The sequence below is a fragment of the Schistocerca gregaria genome, chromosome 4 (assembly GCF_023897955.1).
Source record: "Schistocerca gregaria isolate iqSchGreg1 chromosome 4, iqSchGreg1.2, whole genome shotgun sequence".
In the NCBI taxonomy this organism is placed as follows: domain Eukaryota; kingdom Metazoa; phylum Arthropoda; class Insecta; order Orthoptera; family Acrididae; genus Schistocerca; species Schistocerca gregaria.
The window spans coordinates 324,107,974-324,131,407 of NC_064923.1; the positions used below are offsets into that span (position 1 = coordinate 324,107,974).

Sequence of the window (23,434 nt, forward strand, 5' to 3'; positions counted from 1 at the left end):
GAACTACTCATCTATTCTAGTATTCTATAAATCGGGGAGTACAATGTTATAATCGCGGAGGTAGGTTAGAGAATTTAAAAAGGGAACTAGTTAAGTGCGGTGGCAGGAAGAACAGAATCTCTGAACAGGTAAATACAAGGTTATAAATACAAAATCAAATAGGGCTGACGGCGTCTCTCTCGGCTTCGCCTTCAATGCCGGCAACCTGCAACGCATCTGTGCTTAGCGGGTAGTCGTCATCTCAACCTCTGCGGACGGGTTGGTTTCCGCGGTATCCGGCGCAGCAAACACAGGGCCTCCGGGTAACCAGTTAGAGGGCGCAGAGAGCAGCAACAGCAGTCACTCCAGACATGCAACTCTTGCTGCATCCTCCGCAACTCCGGCAGCCTATATAAGATTGTAACCTTACCCCGCGTGAGGTTTTCTGCCCAGTCGGAGCTCGCTAGAGCCAGTTCCGTCTTCGCCAGCCAGCGAATGATGTCTGGGTACCATCTCGGGCGGACGACATCCTCTTCATCATTCGAGCGTCTGTACTTCAGCGACCTGTACGCCACGCCTTTGTGTTTTACGCCATGGGTAAGTCGTGTTGACCGTGAGATAGAAGTTCGAAGATATGCTTTGTTTTCATTGCTCAAGAGAATGTTAACTACGCCCTGCAGGATCTGTTTCAGTTTCTTTGAAGAACAGTTGTGTGTGACGAACTTTTCCTTCAAACTACTAAGAACAATTTCTGGAGGACGTTTATTTTCTCCTGTTGTAATGAATAAGAAACTGCAGACTGTTTTGTATTCGATTTTTACTTATTCACATACACAAAAGGAACTGCCGCTACGAATCCTGCAGAGCTGTCCATAAATCCGTAAGAGTACGACGGGGTGGAGATCTCTTCTGAACAGCGTGTTGCAAGGCATCCCAGGTATGCTCTTTAATGTTCATGTCTGAGGAGTTTGGTGGCCAACGGAAGTGTTTAAACTCCGAACACGGTTCCTGGAGCCACTCCGCAGCTATTTTGAACGTTTGGGTTGTCGCATCGTCCCGCTGGAGTATCCCGTGTCCGTGGGAATGTACAGCGGACATGAATGGAGGCAGGTGATCAGACAGGATTCTTACGTACGTGTCACCTGCCAGAGTCGTATCTAGACCTAATATGGGTCCCATATCACTCCAACTGCACACGCCCCACAACATTACTGAGCCACCACGAGCTTGTACAATCCCCTGATGACATGCAACCTCCATGGATTCATGAGGTTGTCTCCGTACTAGTGCTCATCCATCCGCTCGATACAGTTTGAAACGAGACTCGTCCGACCAGGCAACATTTTTCCAGTCATCAACAGACCAATGACTGTGTTGAGGGGCCCAGGCGAGGCATAACACTTTGTGTCGTGCAGTCATCAAAGGTAAACGAGTGGGTCTTCTATGCCCATATCGATTATGTTACTTTACACGGTTCGTACGCTGACATTTGGTGATGGGCCAGCACTCAAATCTGCAGCAACACGCGGGAGGCCTGCACTTCTGTCACGTTGAACGATTCTCCTCAATCGTGTCGGTCCCATTCTTGCAAGATGTAGGTGCTGCGTCTCATCGCTCGTGCACCGACTATGATACCATGTTCAAACTCACTTAAATCTTGATAAGCTGCCATTGCACCTGCAGTTAACAATCTAACAACTGAGCAAGACACTTGTATAGGCGTTGCCGACAGCAGCGCCGTATTCCACCTGTTTACATATCTCTATATACAAACATGCCTATACCAGTTTCTTCGGTACCCGCCACCGTAGCCGAGAGCACTAACGCGATACATCCTGAACTCGGGTAGGCGCGCTGGTCCTGGATCGAATCCGCCCGGCGGATTAACGACGAGGGGCGATGTGCCGGCTAGCCTGGATGTGGTTTTTAGGCGGTTTTTCACATCCCGCTAGAAGATTACCGGGCTGGTCCCCATGTTCCGCCTTAGTTCCACGGCTGGCAGACGTCTGAACACATTCGCACTATTCCATGGATTACACTAAACGCAGACAGTTGGGGTACACTAATTCCGCCCCCGGAGGGGGGAGGGGGGCGTGGTGGCGGCAGGAAGGACATCCGGCCACCCCTTAAAGATTAATATGCCACATCCGATTAACGATGGCTGTAACTGCGGGACAATGGTCAAGCGATATAATACCAGTTTCTTCGGTGTTTCAGTGTAGTAGGCAACACCCACCCCAACAGCATATGTTTACTAGCTTCACAGATAGTAAAGGGATTGAAAGAATGTATGAAGAAGTAGAAGAACTTATTCAGTAACGAAGGCAGACGGAAATTTATCTGTGATAGAGGACTGGAATTAAGTCTTTGGGGCACACTCAACCACTGAAGCGCTTATTATCTGTATCAGAAAGAGCTAATGGGAAGCTTCGTTTTCAGAATTCTGATCCAGTTAGCTGCAAATGATCGAACGCGCTCTCTCCTTACAGTGAGTACAGGTAGCTGGCAGTGGGCTGGATTTCGAGAACAGCTCGGTGGCGGCCGCGACCGTAATGCCATTACACACGTCGGCGGCAGTGCGTCTTGCAGGGATGGGCTCGGCTTGCTGTTGGTGCAGCTAATTTGGGCGAACCGAAGCCACCGGTAGCCGGTAATTTGCGTGAACACCAGTTGCTATTGTAAGTGGATTAGTAGCCGCCTGGTTTGGGTGTAAGGGGGAGGGGGGCAGAGGATCGACGCGCGTCGGTCGGCTGTGGCTGCGGGGGAGGGATGGAGCCAGATATGGGGGCTCGGTGGAGCGGCCGGTTCACCAGCGCTTAGCCACGGGCAGGGGATCGGCCGGGACTCCGTCTTACATGCAGACCATTACACTGCAGAGCATTATCGTGTTCTCTGCCGTGTACGGATGTTCGTCAGAATAATGACTGACTCGCGAAAGTTGATTGCCATTGCATTTACAGACAGATTGGAACTGTGTACCAGATCGGGGGTCACGAGGTCACTTTATGGACTTGTTCTCCACGATTTTCTCCTTACCACAGGGCTGGGCATAACTTCGCTTACAAAGTATGACCCACTTCTCAAAAACGCGCAAAAAAATGTTTTGAAGGTTTCCGAGTGCTATTAAGCAGTTTTGATAAAAACTTTCGAAAATTTAATTAGAGTAGACTGCGGCTGAGAGTGTAGAGTTCTCGTCTTGTAATCTGAAAGACACTGGGTCAGTTATCACTAGGTGCAACTTCGTTTTAACTACTTTAATTTTATTGGGTTGTTACATAAAAGTTCGCAGCGTTTTTGTTCCGCATATTGGTATTGTGGTTGCTATGGGTTTGTTTATAGACTGTCATTATTTTATTTGTAGTTCACTGTTGCTATTTGAGTTTACATATTGTCATTTTGGAGATAATGAGTAGAGCTGTGGATACTAGGCAATGGAGCACCAAGTGGAGGAATCGGAAAATTTCTGACATGCTCTTCTGTGTGTGTTCAACAAAGGTATGACAGTGGTGGAGGCAGTTAGAAACATTAGCGCCGTGTATGGGGATTGGACTCAGAACATCACGAAAATGGTTTCCTCGTTTGAAGAAGGATCAGTTTGACATTGGTGACTCTCCACGTTCAGGGGTTGGATGAATATCATTGAAACCCTGTAATCCACAACGATTCACTTTAGCATACTTGAGAACTGGCAAATGTGATGCACAACGATCATTCCACCGTGCGACATTTGCATGCAATGGTAAAGATTCCAAAATGGGTGTATGGCCACCACATGCTCTAAACCAAATTCACAAAAATCCGCGGGTAGACTTACGTGCATCTCTGCTTACTCGTCATCAATTGGCTCCTGAACAACACCGACCTTTTCTATCTTGCATCGTTATTGGTAAGGAAAATTTATGTCTTTATGACCAAGTCCCTGTACGAAGACCTGTGTGCATCCACGACAGATAATGTAATGCATCTGGTGGAACAGCGATGGTGTGGCGTTCCATGAATTGCTTCCCCGAAATGTAACCGTCATCGCTGAAATTTATTGTCAACAACTGAGACGTCATGCAGACGCAGTCGAAGAACAACGACCAGTAAGACTGCGGGAAGTGATGCTAGTCCACGATAACGCCCGCTCACATTCTCCTAGACTGACAAAAAAACACTATACAGGAATTGTGTTGAGAGGTCATTCCGCATCCAACCTTACTCTCCTGATCTTCCACCCTCAGATTTTCACCTTTTCCGCTCATTATCGAACATCCTTCAAGGAACTTTCTTTCCGCATGAAAATGCGCTCCGAATATCACTCGACGAGTTCTACACCCAAAACCAGGTGATTTCTGCAGTTGCGGAATCGAAAAGTTACTCCTGCGTTGACAGTCTGTTGTAAGTAGTGAACGAGAATATGTATTAGTGAAAACTAAAGTCTGTGTTACATGCATCTGTTGTGTTCATTAAACGTACGAAGGAAAGCTACGAACTTATGCACCAACCCAGTACGCTTATTATGATATCGGAATGTTGATTAACAGAAAGTTAATCACATTTTTAATAACATCTTTTCTAATTACAAATCGCATGAAAATGCGGATACTGATTTAAAATTTCCATTGTTCCTCTAAATCTCTTAAAATATATGCTCAGATGTTTTAAGTACAGACTCATTATTTCGCTCATGTTTTTCAACTGAATGAGCTACAGTATGTTGTCAATCTTTAGCTACTGTAGTTGTGTACGTCGAAATAATCAGAACCCAGTTGCATAAAAGTAGTTTTGTTTCCTTAACCGCTGGGCTCAAATGGCTCTGAGCACTATGCGACTTAATTTCTGAGGTCATCAGTCGCCTAGAACTTAGAACTACTTAAACCTAACTAACCTAAGGACATCACACACATCCATGCCCGAGGCAGGATTCGAACCTGCAGCCGTAGCGGTCGCTCGGCTCCAGACTGTAGCGCCTAGAACCGTCGGCCACTCCGGCCGGCCCTTAACCGCTTCCAGGCACTTAGTGGTCTTCCTCAAGGGTTATAATTGACTACGCTAATCAGAAGCCTTTAACCCTAACCTTCGTTTTTTCATCCTTCCAGCAGCGTTGTCAAGTACTGATTGCGAAAGACAATAAGACAAGTATTCGTCGGCAGCACCGCATGGTCGCTTGGGACTCATTATGAGGTATGTCACATGGATGGTTGTACGCATGGGCGACCACAGAAAGTTATCCGGGGGAAGGGAGCGGAGAAAATTGTTGATGTAAATGAGTTGGTCGCTTTTGAGACGTGTTATGCAACCACAATTAAATCTTTTAGGTGACACAAAAAGATTATAATATCCCAAAGAATTGAAGGCTATTCACTCACTTCACAGGTGTACGAGAAATCGATCGTGCATAAAAGATCCGTGTTCCTGATTCCTGGGGGCGAGGGGGGGGGGGGGGAGGGGTAGGAAGGGCAAGGGCCACTCTTCCCCATAGCCCCGCCCCCTCCCAGCCGCTTGCGGGCCACTATGGTAGTGTGATGTAGTTAGTGTCGCCTCGTGGGACAGTCAGAGCTCAACGCGTCCCTACCAGTTGGAGGCAATTCCTTGCCGTTTCGTTCAACAATGCCCGACCACTATCACTCATTCAGGCAACCGTCATTCAGGTTTCGTGACGATCGGTCGTATACAATCGAGCAACACCAATAATACATGAATGATCTGCAAACGTTGTTGAAATATAAAACTGGCGGGTTTCTGGCAAATGATAGTCCAACAACTGGTAATTAGGGGCTAATTGAAGGAGTGTGCGCGTAACTACACATAAAATCACTGGAAAAAATAGTTTCGTGATTCATATTCAGTTGCATAGGGCAACGCCTCGCCTCACTGAGACAGTGAAACTAAATTTAACTGCTAAAATGAGCATCGTTGGGTCTGACCGTTGCTAGGAATATGTTGCTTACGAACTCAATGAAGAGGAATTTGTTTCCTTTCGAATCAACCTTTTTCACTTTAAATTGAAGAACTTCAGTATTCGTAAAGAAAAGAGGCACGTTTTAGTTTCATTAACGCGGTAAGGCTTCGTAAGTAGTGTTAGATATCCCATAAACAAGTCCGGTGACCGCAAAGAAATCTATTTCAACTAAGAATCAGCAAAATATAGCGGGAAAGAGGTTACGTACTGTACAGTTTGAATGATATGAATACATCTCTAGCGGTGCTTCCACATGCAGGTAGTTGCGGTAAGTTGCCCTTTTTTTTCTTTTTGAAGATAATGTTGGATGTCTTGTAATGAAACCTGGAGTGTACGTAAACTACGGACGACGTTGGACTGATACCGAATGTTTCCGTATGCTTCCTGCCTCTGTAGGCCTTCTACGTATTTTTAGAAACATATCATTCAGAAAAAAGTAATAGTTCAACTATGATACACTGAATTACGAATTACATGCTTTGCTGGCCGCAAATCATTATTCGATACGGAAAGAGTAAAAACATGGTGATAGATTTCCTAGTAACCAATACATTTGAAATGCATGTCTTCCATCCCAGTCGACTGTCGATGTGTGCTGTCAATTAAGCTGTGATCTGTAACTGCATTTGTAATGTACATGCTGCCGATATGCATCAACAGCAATGTATGTGCGGCGCAGACCTAGCAAGAACGCCGCGTGACGACATGTTTATTTTCTCGTATCGCCAGCTTCTCGAGCCATTACTTGCTACGCAGCCAAGGTAGTTCGTTTCCCCCCAGGGAGAGATACCATCTTCCTCGCGAGGAAATTGTAAACACGCCCTTTCCACACTTGCGGTAAGTGAAGCTTTCTGCTTGCTCAACGAGACTGCCACAGGACGCCTTGCACCTCACTCAATCATTCGCGCGTCGCTACACCGCGATAACGTACACAGACCATTAACTCAAAACGTAAAAAAGAAAAAGAAAAACCACGCTTAGCAGTGCCCGGCACAGTGGTCATGACATCTTTCATCACCTTCACATAATTTTGTTCTGTATTTGTATTTGTAAGATACACATTTCAAAAGTTCTTAGTGCTTACCCCTTACGTTGAAGATTCTCGAGTTCGTGTTTAAAAGGATTCAGAAAAGGTACGGCGTATAATAGTTTCTAATCAACAGTTTCCAAACATTGCGTCACATAGATGTTGTTCGACATCGTTGATATGATTGATGAAGTTTCCCACTTTTCTGCCCGTCATTAAAGAGGGAAAATCTGCAGATCACAGAATTATGGCCTCCTCTAAAAATCCCGCATTTTGGCGTCGATAGAGTTTCAGACGTCAAGAAGAGTGTAATAACACCAATATAAAAAAAGGGTCTCTGAACTGATAGTCCATTCTCCTGCAAACGTCGTCGAACTGTTCGTGCAGATGGTTGTTGTCTTGCAAACGTCCCCATCTGTTGACTCAGGAATCGAGACGTGGCTTCACGATCCGTTACAGCCATGCGAATAAGATGCCTGTCATCTCGACTGCTGGTGACACGAGGCCGTTGGGATCCAACACGGCGTTCCGTATTACCCTCCTGAACAATTGGATCTCGACCAACGCGAGCAGCAGTGTCGCGATACGATAAACCGCAATCGCGATAGGCTACAATCCGACATCTATCAAAGTCGGAAACGTGATGGTACGCATTTCTCCTCCTTACACGAGGCACCACAACAACGTTTCACCAGGAAACGCCGGTCAACTGCTGTTTCTGCATGAGAAATCGGTTGGAAACGTTCCTCGTGTCAGCACGTTGTAGGTGTCGCCACCCGCGCCAGCCTTGTGTGAATGCTCTGAAAAGCTAATCATTTGCATATCACAGCATCCTCTTCCTGTCGCGTCTGTAGCACGTCATCTTCGTGGTGCAGCAATTTTAATGGCCAGTAGTGTATGTTTGATTGAGCCCATGCGATCATTCATTTCATATTCGCACAATTCCTTACACCCAGGTACTTGTGTGCTATGACGGATTGTCACCTGTTGAGACCGCGGTCATAGTTCTGAGTTTGGTGCAGTACATATTTGATTACTGGTGAAAGATTGGTGTCGCTTCTGCCGTCCTCGCACACCTCGTCGCAGTAAGTGGCAACACGGTCGAGGCGTCGGTCGCAGGCCGTGACGAGGCTCGCCGTGGCCTTCCAAACATCGGTTCCGTCCGGCGGCCGGCACCTGAGCGCGCTCTTCCGAGACGGCCGGCCACGCACAAAAACCCGCCGCGCCCCACTCCCTGGACCCGCCTGCCCCCGGGCTACCTGCCCGACACGCGACAGGTGCACCGCCGGCCGCTCGCCTCCAATCCGGTTTCTGGCTGGCGTTCAGTTGCGCCGCCGGTGGCCACGCGCACGGACGGAATACTGTGCTGCCTGCGACCCTGCTCGACGCCGTTTCGTTAGGAGGCCAGCGATGGTGATATACACGTCGATGGACCAGTTTTGTGCGTTTCTGTGTCGTCGATAATGACCCGATTCACTTACTTGGTGACATTTAGAGGACGGTGCATGTGTTCTGTAGCCTCCTGCTCCACCGGGTCGACTGACAGCTGCACATTCCAACTGCCTCCGAGACATTACAACCTCTTCTGGATCTCCAGTTTTCGGTGAGTACAGTGCTGTGACACTTGTGAATACAGAACAGTTGTTAAACAAGACGAGAAGATCCCCGACAGTTGCATCTACATCTACGTGAGTACTCTGCAATTCGTAATTAATTGCCTGGCAGAGGGTTCGTCGTACCACCTTCACGTTACTTCTCGAACAGCGCGAGGGAGAAACGAGCACTTCATTCCTTCCGTGCGAGCTCTTATTTCTCTTACAACAATGATTTCTCCGTATCTCGGTGGGCCCCAACAAAATATTCTCGCTTTTGGACGAGAAAGGTGGTGATTGAAATTTCTTGAGATGATCTTGCCGCAACGAAAACCATATTTTTTTCAGTATTGGTTAAAAAGTCTTGGTTGCAATTTTAGTTTTTTTATTTTTCAACGGCGCGTTTTGCCTTATTTAGACTGTAAGCTGAAGATGCCTAAATGAGGCGAAACGCGTCGTTGAAAAATAACAAAACTAAAATTGCAACCAAGACTGTTTTTAACCAGTACTGTTAAGCACTGGTTTGCTGTTATGCTACATACAGACTGGAAGAATTTCTTAAATATGTTTTTCAACATTTGTCACACCGTATACTTTGGCCAAGGTAGACCCACTATGTACGTAACATGTCACGCAAACATATCTACAAGTGTATAATTTAGTGCGTATCGTGTGTTTTAAGAATTAACAAGTTCAGAGGCTGAGTGCTACGAATGTGAAAATGATAAAGTGGTTGGTTGGTTGGTTGATTCAGGGGAAGGGGACCAAACAGCGAGGTCATCGAATTTGGGAAGGATGGGGAAGGAAGTCGGCCGCGGCCTTTCAAAGGAACCGACCCGGCATTTGCCTGAAGCAGTTTACGGAAATCACAGAAAACCTATATCAGAATGGCCGGAAGCGAGTTTGAACAGTCGTCTTCCCGAATGCGAGTCCAATGTGCTAACCACTGCGCCACTCGCTCGGTAATGATCATATACATAAGGTGCTTTTTAACTGTAAATGGTCTTATTTTTGACAAACATGTGTATAATGTGGTGTATTTTACGCACCATAATGACAGCATGGCATGAGATACTCTCACTCGACCTCTTTTCATAACAAAAATTTTTCGAAGGACTGAAGATGGCAGTTCAAGGCGCTACAGTCCGGAACCGCGCGACCGCTACGGTCGCAGGTTCGAATCGTGCCTCGGGCATGGATGTGTGTGATATCCTTAGGTTAGTTGGGTTTAAGTAATTGTAAGTTCTAGGGGACTGATGCCCTGAGAAGTTACGTCCCATAATAGTCAGAGCCATTTGAACCTGAAGACGTTAGTTGCACTGTCGAAACCAATTATCAACCATAAAGAATAAATTATGCGATCATGGCTTTTGAAAGCTTCCTCCCTCTTTAGTAGATCTGTTGTGTCCTCTAAGTGTTCCGGTAATAAAACCCAGTCTATGGTTTGTCTTCCTCACAGCATTACCAATGTGATTGTTTCAATTTAAGTTATTTGTAATTGTAACCCCTAGGCATTTAGTTGAATACATAGCATTTTGATTTGTGTGATTCATCGAGTAACCGAAATTTAGCGGATACCTACTAGTTCTCACGTAGATAACTTCACTTTTCCGAGCCTACTGTCATTTTTCGCAAGATGCCGATATCTTGTTTAAATCATTTTTCAAGTGGTTGTGATCGCCTGATGACTTTACGAGACGGCAATTGACAGTATCATATCCAAACAATCTAAGGCAGCTGCTCTTATTGTCTCCTAGATTCTTTATATAGATCAGGAACAGAAGAGGGCCTATAACACTACGCTGTGGAACGTCAGGTGTCACTTCGGTTTTTCTCGATGGCTATCTGTCTGTTACTGTGAATTTCGAACATTCCGACAGAAAATCACGAATCCAATAGCACAACTAAGGCGATACTCAGTAGGCATGGAATTTGATTGGAAGTGGCTTGTGAGGAACAGTATTGTAACACTCCTGGAAATCTAAAAGTAAGCACTCAGTTCGTGATACCTTGTCGATAGCACTCATCACTTCATGTGAATAAATAGCTAGTCGTGTTTGATAAGAACATTTTCTGAATCGATGCTGGCTATTTGCAAAAAATCGTTATCCTCCAAGTAATTTTTAATGTTCGAACACAGTGGCTTTTGTGAGACGTTTCTTCCGCCTGCCACGACCAACCAAACAACGTAGTTTTGTTTAAGGATGGTTTACATCAGTCATATTTTACGATAATATTTGGCAGCAAAAACGTTGCTACAAACATTACTGGAATGCGGCTGCAATAAAGTGCAATTTTGTGGTATGACCGGGCAGTATTGCTGACATTGCAGGTTTTTATCCCAGGGTGAAGAATATTTCGTATTGCAGGGCAGTATCTACTTCTGTACTTTGTAACTTGTCTCTCGCTCTCACCTTTGTTTCCTACTTCTGTCACTGACAGCACTGCAGTCACCTCTCTGAGAGAAAACAATATCGTTTGGCTGTTGTTCAGAAATTTTCGTGCGTACATATAACCATCTACATCTACATGGATACTCTGCAAATCACATTTAAGTGCCTGGCAGAGGGTTAATCGAACCACCTTCACAATTCTCTATTATTCCAATCTTGTATAGCGCACGGAAAGAATGAACACCTATATCTTTCCGTACAAGCTCTGATTTTCCTTGTTTTATCGTGGTGATCATTCCTCCCTACGTAGGTCGGTGTCAACAAAATATTTTCACATCCGGAGGAGAAAGTTGGTGATTGGAATTTAGTGAGAAGATTCCGTCGCAACGAAAAACACCTTTCTTTTAATGATTTCCAGCCCAAATCCTGTATCATTTCTGTGACAGTTTCTTTCATATTTCGCAATAATACAAAACGTGCTTCCTTTCTTTGAACTTTTTCGTTATACTCCATCAGTCCTACCTAGTAAGGATCCCACACCGCGCAGCAGTATTCTAAAAGACTGATTTATCGTGTAACCGAAGTTTAACGAGTTACTTTTAGCACTGATGCGGATGACCTCACACTTTTCGTTATTTAGGGTCAGCTGCCACTTTTCGCACTATTCAGATAGTTTTTTCTAAATCATTTTGCAATATGTTTTGCTCTTCTGATTACTTTGTTAGTCGATAAACGACAGCGCCATCTGTAAACAACCGAAGACTGCTGCTCAGATTGTGTCCCAAATGTTTATATAGATAAGGAACAGCAAAGGGCCTATAACACTACCCTTGGGAACGCCTGAAATAACTTCTGTTTTACTCGATGACTTTCCGTCAGTTACTACGAACTGTGAGCTCTGACAGGAAATCGCAAATCCAGTCACATAACTGAAACGATATTCCATAAGCACGCAATTTCACTACGATCCGCTTGTGTGGTACAGTGTCAAAAGTCTTCCGTAAATCCAGGAATACGGAATCGATCTGTAATCCCTAGTCAATAGCACTCAACACTTCATGTGAATAGAGAGCTAGTTGTGTTTCACAGGATTGATGTTTTCTAAACCCATGTTGACTGTGTGTCAATAGACCGTTTTCTTCGAGGTAATTCATAATGTTCGAACGCAATATATGTTCTAAAATCCTGCGGCATATCGACGTTAACGATATGGGCCTGTAATTTAGTGGATTACTCCTACTACCTTTCTTGAATAATGGTGTGAGCTGTGCAACTTTCAAGTCTTTGGGTACGGATCTTTCTTACAGCGACGATTGTGTGTGATTGTTAAGTGTAGAGCTAATGCATCAGCATACTCGGAAAGGAACCTAATTGGTATAAAGTCTGGAGCAGAAGACTTGTTTTTATTATTTGAGTTGCGTCATTACTCCGAGGATATTTATTTCTACGTTACTCATGTTGTCAGCTGTTCTCAATTCGAATTCTGGAATTTTTACTACGTCTTCTTTTGTGAAGGCAATTCGGAAGGCTGTGTTTAGTAACTCTGCTTTGATTGCACTGTCTTCGATAGTATCTCCATTGTTATCGCGCAGAGAAGGCATTGATTGTTTGGTGCCGCTAACATACTTCACATACGACCAGAATCTCTTTGGATTTTCTGCCAGGTTTCGAGACAGTTTCGTTGTGGAAACTGTTATAGGCGTCTCGCTTTGAACTCTGCGCTAAGTTTCGAGGTTCTGTAAAGGATCGCCAATCTTGGGCTTTTCGCATCTATTTAAATTTGGCTTGTTTGTTTCGTTGTTTCTGCAACAGTGTTCTAACCCGTTTTGTGTACCAAGGAGGATCAGCTTCGTCGTTTGTTAGTTTATTTGCTATAAATCTCTCAATTGCTGCTTATACTATTTCTTTGAATTTAAGCCACGTCTGCTCTACACTTATATTATTAATTTGGAATGAGTGGAGATTGTTTTGTTGGTTGTTGTTATGCTGTTGTGTAAAGCAGCGAAGAAGTGGACAAAATACCGAACGGTGAATTTCATAAATGCGATCCATCTACGACCAGAGCTATGGAACGTACAAAGTAATGTATATTAAAGTTGCCTTTTCGTGTGTGTTGGTGAATTATATAATCAGGGCATGGTCGGCCAATTGCCAATGTACACCACCCTCGAATTCATACGGAAATCGGCGAAATGAAATGAATAATGAAGATAATGGGTAAGGCTACAGAAGTAGCGTGTGGATAAGTGGAATTTTGAGTCTGATCGCAGGCGTGCTAGGGTAGTCCATCCAGTTGCGATGACTGTTGCGTCTCGATGGCGCAGTGGTTAGCGCACTTGCCTCGTAAGCAGGAGACCTAGGTTCGAATCCCAGTTTAGCACCGATTGTCAATTTTCCCCATTGTTTTAAATCACACCCACTGACAGTTAACGTCATTAATTTCTTTCTGTTTTGATTCATGGTAGCTGCAGGATACGTCAACAAACAGAATTTCCGTCTCAGGAAATAGGGAAATCCTTGAGTTTTACAAATGTCCATTACCTTTCGCAAAGGTTTTAGTGTGGTATGTTGTATCACGATTGGCCTGTAGTCCGCAGCTCGTGGTCTTGCGGTAGCGTTCTCGCTTCCCGCGCACTGGGTCCCCGGTTCGATTCCCGGCGGGGCTCTAGCATTTTCTCTGCCTCGTGATGACTGGGTGTTGTGTGTATTTCGTCATCATTGTCTCGCAAGTCGCCGAAGTGGCGTCAACTGAAAAGGACTTTCAATACGGCGGCCGACTTCCCCGCATGGGGCGTCCCGCCCAACAATGCCATACGATCATTTCGTTTTATTGGTCTGTACGTTTTTGAACGTGAGGGTGGTATTTGCAAAAGCAGTAATATCCGACCGATGTATTGATATGCCTGAAACAGTCTTTGCACCGAGACTGCACCGCTGCCCGTGTGACCGAGCGGTTCTAGGCGCTTCAGTCCGGAACCGAGCTGCTGCTTACGGTCGCAGGTTCGAATCCTGCCTCGGGCATGGATGTGTGTGATGTTCTTAGGTTAGGTAGGTTTAAGGAATTCTAAGTCTAGAGGACTGATGACCTCAGATGTTAAGTCCCATGGTGGTTAGAGTCATTTGAACCGATACTGCACGATCCTAACATTGAAAACGTTGTTTCAGCAGGACAGAGCGACATTACAGATCGACAGTCGATGGAAAGCCGTTCGCCACTGTTTGGTAGACGCGTCATTTCACGTAACGGTCACATTTCGTTGCCTGCGTGATTTTAGTGTGCCCTATTTCTTTCCTGTGGGGACATCTTAAAAGTAGTGTGTACCATACACGTCCTGCAATTATCCATGAACTAAAACAGAGTACTAAAAACGAAATCATTTCCCTTGCTCGAGACATGCTTCACCGAACATTCCGGAGTTTCTCTAAGAATAATGTGGACGCTGAGAGGGAGCACATCTTTCCGATGTTATTTTTAAGAAGTAAGCAGACAGTCTGTAATGCAAACATAAATGGCATATTCTATACATGCACCTTCGACAGTAATAAAATGCTTTTCCTGTGTCTATCCTCGCAAATTACGTTGCTTGAAAATTTCCCGCTTCCCTTCGCCACCTTGTACGTTATCCGGCGTACCACAGTAGGGTAGCAGCCAGCAGGTTAACTACAGTTTCGATACGTGTATCCATACGTTATTTATGACATCTAACAGGTTGACTGACAACTGATTCATCCCCACTCGCAAAGAGATTCATTCGATAGGATTGCCCGTGCCGAAGTGCTGTTGATGCGGGGAGAGAAGTGGCAGAGCACTCAAAGCTGTACCTCGGGGCCTGCGACAATCGGCCCGCAGTACAGTGCGACATTCCTCGCTCCCGGTCTTCGGCATCTCCGACGAGCGTCTCGCCAACAGCGAGGAAGATGAGCGCCAAAGTTTCCGGCTCGGCTTGTGTACCGAAGACGGCGCGCCAATAGAGAGCGAACATTTCTGCTGAAATTTAAACTGTTACTTCCGCGAAGAAGCACTCCCCGTCTCGCACGTGACGAATTAATTAAAGGGAGTCTGCGAGAGCGCCATTTTGGTCCGTCGCCCCTAATCCTGCCGTCGCACCCCCCCTCCCTCTTTCCCCTGGTTCTTGCCAACTTTCATTCGGGAAGCTATTTCCATTCGTTACGCAAACAGGATTCCAAACTACTCGGCGTTCCTCCGAAGAAAGGTTGCGTAACTTGAGATGTTTATCGCTCCCAAACTTTTATTTTATGGTGTGAACGTTTATAGCATACTCCTCCGGGGAAGACGGCGGCGCTTCCTCCAACGTAACATGCGGGCGCTTTGCTCGGCCGTGCCGTGTACAGAAGTCTGTTTGCGGAATTAGCCCCGGCTTAAATCCGTATTTGCACGTCTGCTCCCCCCTCGCTAGTAATAGACAAGCCAAGTCCCTAATGCCCCACAGCGGATTCATTAACCGGAGACAATCTCCCTGTAGGGAAACGATCACTGCGCCCACAACGCGTCATACATTTAAATGTGCCGCTCCGCGATTTTGATTCATCCAGCCATTACGGTATCTATGGTTCTGTAGGGCGACTGATATACTCGCTCAACAGGATGTGAATATACGATCATAGTCCAGGTGCTCTGTCTCACAAGAGGAAGGCCTCTGAGACGGCGAACCGATTCGGCTCGTATTTAGTAGGTCATTTGAGAACAACATAATGTGAAAGACTTTCAGATATTTTGGCCCAACACCCCGACGTTTTTGAGAAAACCACCCCTAAAGTTCATGACTCGTAATCGACTCGAAACTGACGAAATCGACAGATAACTGAAAACTGAACATTTGTCATCGTCATATAAGTGGTGTATAAGTGGAAACTGAGAAAAGAAACTGTTACTGTCCCTTAGGTACCCACAAGGTATTCGCTGTTCAACGAAAGCGCCGCTGACGTAGCGAACAAGTCATTTGGTTGAGATGCAGCAAACATGTATTAGATTTCCAGAAGTATTCAGCAGTTTTCTTTCTTAGTACGTAGGGTTAATCAAGTAAGTAAATCAATGAGAAATAATAACCAAGTAGATAAACGAATTTCTCAAACGATTTGGATTAGCAAAGAATTAAAATTTAAAGCCTAGTTGAATGAAAAATCTGTTATGAAGACGAGCATTCGACGCACGTAATAGCATAATGCGGGGAAAAAAACTAACGCTTGTCGCTGTCGGTAGTATACATAAAATAACGCATTCATACACGGCGCATTGGCCGGTCGCTGTGGCCGAGTCGTTCTAGGCGCTTCAGTCCGGAACTGCGCTGCTGCTACGGTCGCAGATTTGAATCCTGCCTCGGGCATGGATGTCTGTGTGATGTCCTTAGGTTAGTTAGGTTTAAGTAGTTCTATGTTAAGTCCCATAGTGCTTAGAGCCATCTGAACCATTTTTGAACACGACGCATTATACGATTATGTGTGTGTGAATTGTTAAGGGACCAAACTGCTGAGGTCATCGGTCCCTGGACATACACACTACTTTAACTTATGCTAAGAACAGCACACACACCCATGGCAGAGGGAGGAATCGAACCTCCGGTGGGAGCGGCCGCACAATCCGTGACATGGCGCCTCTAACCGCGCGGCCACTCTGCGCAGCGCATTATACGATTACAGCGTCTGGAAAATTGCTGTCTAAAGTGTTCTCGAGCTTTCAAGAAATTAATGATTTTTTTTTCTCGCCATATAAAAGGTGTCAATCATATAACAGACGCGTTAAAAAAATATTTACGTCACATGCTCCAAATCCGGGTAACTGACTGATTCAATTTACATAACATATCTTGAGAAAATTTTAAAACCGTACGTTCCTGACAACAAGTTTTATATGATACTGTATTACTGAAGTGGACAAACTATCAGTGACATGTAAGATAGCATGGTTATAAATGACGAAGGGTAACCGACTTGCACGATAGGAGTGATACTGGCAAACTGCACGCCTGTGTGAAAGCCATGTAGTGTTCATTTTTAGCGCCAGTTTAAAAGTTTATTTCTAACTTCAAAATTGCAATCTGCGTCTCTGAAGACCCGGCGGGAATTACACAACCACATGGATGCAAAAGCGATTCACAGCATAATTCATGATCAACTTTCAGTACAGTTTTTTGAGACTGTGTTATCGTACGCGTAGCGTCCATCAAAATTAATTTTCGAAAAAGAAATATTTTAAAATGTAAACTAAGTCTGCTTTCCGCCGAATCTTTGCAGGGACAGGTGTAGTTGAGCGAAGATTGCGTTCATTAGATGCTCTTGGTGCTGCGAGTGTATTTGCTTCGAAAGTGCATTATGACAAGTACAATGTATCTAGTTGTTCCAAGGATAGTGAGTACTTCTAACAAAGTGAGTCAAAGAGCCATTGTAAGGCGACATAGATTAAATTTTTAGTTCTTTAGTAACGTAAGTCGTTTGAAAAATTTATTTGCTCTCTTGTTCTAATTCCTTGATTTACTTACATTACTAACTCCCCACCACAATTGCTACCAGTTTCGAAATGGAAAAGAAGCAAATTAAAGAAAACTGTACAATCTATGTGGGAATCAAAGATAGGAACTCTTCTCCACGAGGCAGATGTTTTCATCATTATTCGTTAAAAGCATAAATATGTCTGAAGGCCGTCCGTCCGACGGAACCAACATTACACATCACTCTCAAGTCTGCTACCGACAAGACTACCGTCGTTTTTAAACAAGGCGTACAGAAGTGCTCAATAAAATACGTGCATCCGTAAACTAGAAAACCTGAAAGTAAACCAAGAGACGTGATGCCGTAGACAAAGAGGAAAACAGGGGCGAGGGCATGGTAAGACTTGCTGGCTTATTCCTGTTCGGCAGATGGAACATGGGGGCAGAGTAGGCAGGTGTCATATGCGATGCCTTGCCACTGTGTCCCCGACACCACCATGGGACAGAAGCACTCGAAAGGAGAGCAGAAGCCAAAGAGAAGGGGCCAATATAGTTGAGGAAATGACCAGCATGCTCTGATATAGTGCGTAAAAGAAAGGGACGCGTGTCCTTGCGCCTACACCGCTGTGAGGTACGATATAGAAATGTAGAGCGAGGAATTTAAGACGTCACCGGTGGGAGGGGGGGGGGGGGGGGAGGGGTGACGTAAGAATCATGCGATTCTTACGTCTTGGTGAAGAAGGTCGTCAATTTCATTGTGGGTGGCTTGTAAGTAATGCTAGATGTCAAGTTTGATTTATCGTCATCAGTATACAGGTAAGTGATCGCCCGTGTGTCTTGGTCGCTACGCCAGTACCGCTTATGCTGAATGAATGGCGTTTACCTCTCGCTTACATAAGCGGCAGTCGAAAAAGGTTCTTTCCTCGATTACTAGGAACGTAAGCGTTTGTGTACGCCATATATGCAGACGTAAAACGTTCAGTTTTCTATCGAGTCTGTAAATTCTGAGTTGATCCGCGTCGCCAACTGTAGGGGTGATTTTTTGTAAGGTTAGGTGGTACCTGGGGGGGGGGGGGGGGGAGGGGGCGGGCTTGCGGCAGGTTAAGCCAAAAATTCGTAGTATTTTATTGTAAACTGTACACAAGCTACTTGCCAAATATGACCTGTATCGGTTAGCCGTGTTTGTGGCCTTCCCCTTGTTAGCATTCAAACACGTGCTACAGTGAGAAGCATGGGGTACGCCAAGGAGCGACAGCTAGGCGCCCACAAAGCACCTGTCGATAACTAACTCGGTGACCTGATGCGTACACCTCTGGGGCGACTTACTCCCGGAAACCTACTGCGGACTTGACGAATCCATCCCATACACGTTCCAAAGGTGGACCAACATTTAACGTCTGGTCACATTGTTTTGACTCACAAGTGCTGGTAACATTCGAAAAAGTGAGAGGGACTCCTATAAAATGTAATAATCATGGATGGTGACGCCTGCTGCTCCTCAGGTTTGATGGAGATGTGTTACTACTGCCCATGGAAAATTCGACATTTCCCGTGTCACAGGGTGAACCTGTCGGGCCCCCGGGGGATGTAGAGAGTACTAAGTTGGCAACGCTGATGAAGTGGCGGGAAGATTTATTGTGGGAGCGGACAGTTGAAGCGGCGGCGGGCCCTGCGGATTAACAGCCTGGCGCCATATATCACCACTTGCGCGCTCGTTTCCTCTTTCCAGTGCTCACGTGGAAGGACCTGCGGCGTCGTATTACACAACAGGTAGGTCAGACCCCCTGTCACCGCCTAATTACGATGATGTTTCACTGTCCCCGCCAGTCATCAATAACGCTGATGCTACCAGAGGACGCGGCGTACTGCACCATGTTGACGGTTGTCTCTCAAGATAACAATGAAAATAAAACACGCTGTATTGTACTTAACAGTTAGATGTCCTCAGAGGAGACACTATATGCTACCTCGCCATTGTTTTCAAATGCGGACAAACGTCGTTATTTCACCTTCCAACTCATTCCTCGCGTATTCCGAGCACTGTGTTGAAATATCAAACAACGGACGCCGTTTTGTGATTAACAACCCGTTTTCAACAGGAGACGTCCGTATATTCTCACGGTCCATTTTTCTCTACTGTATGTGACATTTTGGAAATTCTCTTCTGTTTACATTGTCGTCCATATATTCATTCTTCATCTTGAGGTTGAAGCTTACTCTTGTATCCGTGTCTACTTGCAAATAAATTTTGTTTTTGGATAGGCTCCTCATTGTGCAAACACATTTATTTCTTCTTTGCTATTGAGAGATGTTTCGCTGAATGTACAGCGTCATCAGTGGCTTCTGTATTTTCTTTCTATTAAATACAGGAAAACTGCTGTTTACTACATGTACACAGTTAGTAGAAAAAATATGCACAAAATAGACAAGAACTTTTTATATATACATTGCTAATGTATGTTGCAGATTTTGTGGCTTTCTATATTTTGTGTTATATTTGCTTCTCTTTCACAGTGTGTCATCTGCAAACATAGAGAACTTAATGTAGAAAACTTATTCCATCGAAAATTTTCCACTCGATATGTCAAACGGTTGTGCTTTTGTTGCTAAAATTATTTTGTTCCTGGTCTACCAAGCACAAGTCTAGTGTCTTTAATATTGTGCTTCCGCCCTCGGCGATGTTAAATGACACTGTTTCCTTTGTAAGTCACAGTCCTCTTTTCTCTCTTGTGCCAGCCACGGGTCCGAGCTAAAAGAAAAATTCCAGTACAGCATCAGCATTATAACATTTGCCCAATGAGGATAGATCAAGATTAGAATTCATTAGGAACTAAAATCGCTTGAGACTGTCTCACAAATTAATTCAAATAGTGTAGGAAAACCACAGAAAACCCAAATCGAATGGGCTGTCGCAACGCTAGGACACGGGACTAGGTTTGGGAGCAGGGCGCTTAGAATCCACGTCTGGTCATCTAGATTTAGGTTTCCGCTTAAAGCGAATGCTAAAATGGTTCATTTGCAAGGCACGGCTGACTTACAATCCCAATCGGATATTCTGTTCGGTGTTTAATCACAATACATCGAAGGGACGTCAATCTTTGATCCTCCTTTTTTCTACCTCGGAATACCCAAAGAGCGAGAAGCGAGGACGGGGATTTGAGATGAACACTGTGTCATCTCTACCTGTGTTTCTCTTCAAGAACAGAGCAGAATTGCAAAGGGCAAGGCTACCTAATTTCAAAAAATAAAATCGACACTCTTCCAATCCAAAACGAGTAAGTCAGGGATATGCAATTTGCTCGACATCATTCACAGTTCATGAAGGCTTCAAAGATAAATGTTATTGACTGCGCTCGCTCTTAGACTGACCTACCTGCAATGAAGAGTCAAAGAAAGTGTTATAGGCATGCCTATTCAGATACAGAGATATGTAAACAGGCACAATAAGACGCCGCGCTCGAAAACGCCTATGTAAGACAAGTGGATGGCACACTTGTTAGATCGGTTACTGTAGCTACAATGACAGCTTATCAAGATTCAGGTGAGTTTGACCGTGGTGATATAGTCGGTGCAAGAGCGAAGGGACACAGCTTCTCCGAGGTAGCGATGAAGTGGGGATTTTCCCCGTACGACCATTTCCCGAGTGTACCGTGAATATCACGAAACCGGTAAAACATCGCTGTGTTCTGAAAAAGATCCTGCGAGAACGACGACTGAAGAGAATATGTTCAACGCAAGTGCAACCCTTCCGCAACTTACTGCAGATTTCAATGCCGAGCCGTCAACAAGTGTCAGCGTGCGAACTACGCAACGAAACATTATCGATATGGTCTTTCGGAGCCGCTGGTCCACTCGTGCACCTTTGACGACTGCACGACACAAAGCTTTATGCCACGCCTAGACCCGTCAACACCGACACTGGATTGCTGATGAATGGATATATGTTGCCTGGTTGGACGTGTCTCGTTTCAAACTGTATCGAGCGGATGGACCTGTACGGATATGGAGGCAATCTCGTGAATCCATGGACCCTGCATATCAGCAGGGGACTTTTTCAAGCTGGTGGAGACTCTGCAGTGGTAGGTGGAGTGTACAGTTGGAGTGATACGGGACTCCTGATACGTCTAGGTGCGACCAATTGTGTGATTGGATTGAGGAGTTCCTAGATAACAGAACGCAGCATGTCATTCTCAATGGAGAGAAGTCTTCCGAAGTAAGAGTGATTTCAGGTGTGCCGCAGGGGAGTGTCATAAGACCGTTGCTATTCACAATATACATAAATGACCTGGTGGATGACATCGAAAGTTCACTGAGGCTTTTTGCGAATGATGCTGTGGTGTATCGAGAGGTTGTAACAATGGAAAATGGTACTGAAATGCAGGAGAATCTGCAGTGAATTGACACATGGTGCAGGGAATGGCAATTGAATCTCAATGTAGACAAGTGTAATGTGCTGCGAATACATAGAAAGATAGATCCCTTATCATTTAGCTACAAAATAGCTGGTCAGCAACTGGAAGCAGTTAATTCCATAAATTAACTGGGAGTAGGCATTAGGAGTGATTTAAAATGGAATGATCATATAAAGTTGATAGTCGGTAAAGCAGATGCCAGAGTGAGATTCATTGGAAGAATCCTAAGGAAATGCAATCCGAAAACAAAGGAAGTAGGTTACAGTACGCTTGTTCACCCACTGCTTGAATACTGCTCAGCAGTGTGGGATCCGTACCAGATAGGGTTGATAGAAGAGATAAAGAAGATCCAACTGAGAGCAGCACGCTTCGTTACAGGATCACTTAGTAATCGCGAAAGCGTTACGGAGATGATAGATAAACTCCAGTGGAAGACTCTGCAGGAGAGACGCTCAGTAGCTCGGTACGGGCTTTTGTTAAAGTTTCGAGAACATACCTTCACCAAAGAGTCAAGCAGCATATTGCTCCCTCCTACGTATATCTCGCGAAGAGACCATGAGGATAAAATCAGAGAGATTAGACCCCACACAGAATCATACCGACAATCCTTCTTTCCACGAACAATACGAGACTGGAATAGAAGGGAGAACCGATAGAGGTACTCAGGGTACCATCCGCCACACACCGTCAGGTGGCTTGCGGAGTATGGATGTAGATGTAGATGTAGACTCTGACAGGTGGTACGTACGTAAGTATCCCGTCTCATCACCTGCATCTACTCATGTTCATTGTGAATTCTGACGGACATGGGAAATTCCAACAGGACAATGAGACGCCCCACATGTCCAGAGTTGCTACAGAGTAGCTCCAGGAACACTCTTCTGAGTTTAAATACTTCAGCTGGCCATCAGACTCCCCAGACATGAATATTGTAGAGCATATCTAGGATGCCTTGCAATGTGCTGTTCAGAAGAGATCTCCTCCCCCTCGTATTCTTACGGATTTATGGACAGCCATACCGTATTCATGATGTCCGTTCCCTTCAACACTACTTCAGACCTTAGTCAAGTCCATGGCACGTCTAGATGCGGCACTTCTGCGTGCTCGCAGGCGCCCTACACTATATTAGGCAGGTGTACCAGTTTCTCTGGCTCTTTAGAATTGCAGCCTTTGCTGTAAGGCATCGCGATGGCAGTACTCTTCGTACCTTAGTGGCAAGAATATTTCAGACTTGAGCAGTGACCCTCTGACTTTACTTCATCTGCTGGTAATGGCTGCACAGTCGCAATGCTTTCAGCCACTGGTGGAATTCTTGCCTGCTCTACTCTGCTCGGCATTCCCCGCCTTTAGCGACTCCTTTCGAGAGGTGACCCGCATTACTCGCCTGCGCCGCTGCCATTTGCGGCCGCTATTCGTTCTCTTCGCAGGGGCTCGGGGCTGCATTAACCTAGCAGCCGTGTTTCCCAGCTGAGTGCGAATACAGTTCGCGAAAGCTTCTGGAAGCAGCTTGCCTTCACGAGAGAATGCCAAGAGAAAGTCACCCGTCTTCACAATGCAGCATTTGTCAACTTCACTATGCGATGATCTATCACAATGTTTAAAAATTCTCCTTCATATTCTTCTTCTTCTGGCATCATCATC

At 45.2% G+C, this 23,434-nt stretch overlaps 1 protein-coding gene and 1 non-coding gene across 6 annotated transcripts in view; both read left to right on the forward strand.

Moving 5' to 3' along the window:
- Nucleotides 1-23,434, forward strand: part of LOC126266784 (irregular chiasm C-roughest protein-like) — a 1,732,081-nt gene that overhangs the window by 1,216,951 nt on the left and 491,696 nt on the right. The window contains exon 1 of one of the 5 annotated variants that reach the window (XM_049971328.1): nt 8,291-8,553. The exons of the other annotated variants lie outside the window; for them this stretch is intronic. The gene's annotated coding sequence lies outside the window, so the exon portion shown is untranslated. Of the gene's footprint in view, nt 1-8,290; nt 8,554-23,434 lie in introns of those variants that run through there. 5 annotated transcript variants of the gene reach the window in all.
- Trnat-cgu (transfer RNA threonine (anticodon CGU)) lies at nt 13,245-13,317 on the forward strand. The gene has a single exon. It is a non-coding gene; the product is annotated as a tRNA-Thr (tRNA).